Source organism: Petromyzon marinus, unplaced genomic scaffold (genome assembly GCF_048934315.1).
Source record: "Petromyzon marinus isolate PM22_M1 ecotype Great Lakes invasive population unplaced genomic scaffold, UKy_Petmar_22M1.pri1.0 PM_G_Scaffold_61, whole genome shotgun sequence".
NCBI classification, from domain to species: Eukaryota; Metazoa; Chordata; class Hyperoartia; order Petromyzontiformes; family Petromyzontidae; genus Petromyzon; species Petromyzon marinus.
This window is the reverse complement of record NW_027423015.1, coordinates 310,001-312,500: the sequence shown is the minus strand read 5'-3', so window position 1 is coordinate 312,500 and position 2,500 is coordinate 310,001.

Below are 2,500 nucleotides of genomic sequence, written 5' to 3'. Positions count from 1 at the left end.
TAAGGGCGACCGGTCTGTAATCATTTAGTCCTGTTGGCCTTAGCTTTTTGGGCACAGCGATGATGGTGGAGGACTTGAGACAGGCTGGTACATGGCATGTCTCCAGGGAGGTGTTAAAGATGTTGGTGAACACCGGAGACAGCTGGTCAGCGCAGTGCCTGAGGGTGGCTGGAGAGACAGAGTCCGGCCCGGCTGCTTTGCGTGGATTCTGCCTCTTGAAAAGCCCATTAACTTCTCCCTCCTGAAAGGAGAGAGTCGTTTCTGTAGTATGGGTGGGGGATGGGGCCTCTTGGGTGGGAAGGGGTGGTTCAGGACAGTCCAATTGTCTTTCAAATCTACGGTAGAACTCGTTCAGGTCGTTGGCTAGGCGGGAGTCGTTAGTGGTGTGGGGCGCTCTGGGTTTGTAGTTGGTGATGTGCCTGAGCCCTTTGGCAGACAGAAGCAGCGTCGTTAGTAGAGAACTGGTGTTTTAGTGTCTCTGAGTACAGTCGTTTAGCCTCTCTCACCGCTTTGCTAAACCTGTTCTTCGACTCCTTGAATCTGTCTCTATCCCCACTCCTAAACGCTTCCTCCTTCTCCAACCTCAACCTTTTGAGCTTTGCTGAGAACCAGGGCTTGTTGTTGTTAAAGTTCACCCTGGTACGTGTTGGGATACAGCAGTCCTCACAGAAGCTGATGTACACAGCCTCTGTGAGTTCATCCAGACTATTGGTAGCAGTCGTGAACATATCCCAGTCAGTACAGTCTAAGCACGCCCGCAAATCTTCCACAGCCTCACTGGTCCACTGTTTAGATGTCCTCACAGCAGGTTTACAGAGTTTTAGTTGCTGCCTGTATGCACGAATCAGGTGGACCAAGGGAGTTCTGTGCGAGCCGAACAGCCCCGTGACCCACAAGAGAAACATCCCCGCCAAATTCGAGCGTTTGACGGGGTCTATCCGTGAAAAAATATTCACGTTTTTGAGTGCACATGCATTTCTGCTGCAAATGCCTCTGGAAGTTTCATGCCGTTCGTATGCCAATTGTGGCAACACGAAAATGACCCGTTTTCCCATTCCGAGGGATTTCTGTGCGACCCTAACAGCCCCGTGAGCCACAAGAGACACATCCCCGCCAATTTCTAGCGTTTCACGGGGTCTATCCGTGAAAAATATAGACGTTTTTGAGTGCACATGCATTTCTGCTGCAGATGCCTCTGGAAGTTTCATGCCGTTCGTACGCAATGTGGCAACACGAAAATGACCCCTTTTCCCATTCCGAGGGATTTCTGTGCGACCCTAACTAACAGCGCCCGTGAGCCACAAGAGAGACATCCCCGCCAATTTATAGCGTTTCACGGGGTCTATCCGTGAAAAATATAGACGTTTTTGAGTGCACATGCATTCCTGCTGCAAATGCCTCTGGAAGTTTCATGCCGTTCCTATGCAATGTGGCCACACAAAAATGACCCGTTTTCCCATTCCGAGGCATTTCTGTGCGACCCTAACAGCCCCGTGAGCCACAAGAGAGACATCCCCGCCAACTTCTAGCGTTTGACGGGGTCTATGCGTGAAAAATATTAAAATTTTTGAGTGCACGTGCCTTTCTGCTGCAAATGCCTCTGGAAGTTTCATGGCGTTCCTATGCAATGTGGCAACACGAAAATGACCCCTTTTCCCATTCCGAGGGAGTTCTGTGCCACCCTAACAGCCCCGTGAGCCACAAGAGACACATCCCCGCCAATTTCTAGCGTTTCACGGGGTCTATCCGTGAAACATATAGAAGTTTTTGAGTGCACATGCATTCCTGCTGCAAATGCCTCTGGAAGTTTCATGCGGTTCGTACGCAATGTGGCAACACGAAAATGACCCGTTTTCCCATTCCCAGGGATTTCTGTGCGACCCGAACAGCCCCGTGAGCCACAAGAGACACATCCCCGCCAATTTCTAGCGTTTCACGGGGTCTATCCGTGAAAAATATCAATTTTTTTTTGACTGCACATGCATTTCTGCTGCAAATGCCTCTGGAAGTTGCATGCGGTTCGCATGCAATGTGGCGACACGAAAATGACCCGTTTTCCCATTCCGAGGGATTTCTGTGCCACCCTAACAGCCCCGTGAGCCACAAGAGAGACATCCCCGCCAATTTCTAGCGTATCACGGGGTCTATCCGTGAGAAATATTCACTTTTTTGAGTGCACATGCATTCCTGCTGCAAATGCCTCTGGAAGTTTCATGCGGTTCGTATGCAATGTGGCGACACGAAAATGACCCGTTTTCCCATTCCGAGGGATTTCTGTGCCACCCTAACAGCCCCGTGAGCCACAAGAGAGACATCCCCGCCCACTTCTAGCGTTTCACGGGGTCTCTCCGTGAAAAATATCACATTTTTTGAGTGCACATGCATTCCTGCTGCAAATGCCTCTGGAAGTTTCATGCGGTTCGCATGCAATGTGGCGACACGAAAATGACCCGTTTTTTCCCATTCCGAGGGATTTCTGTGCCACCCTAACAGCCCCGTG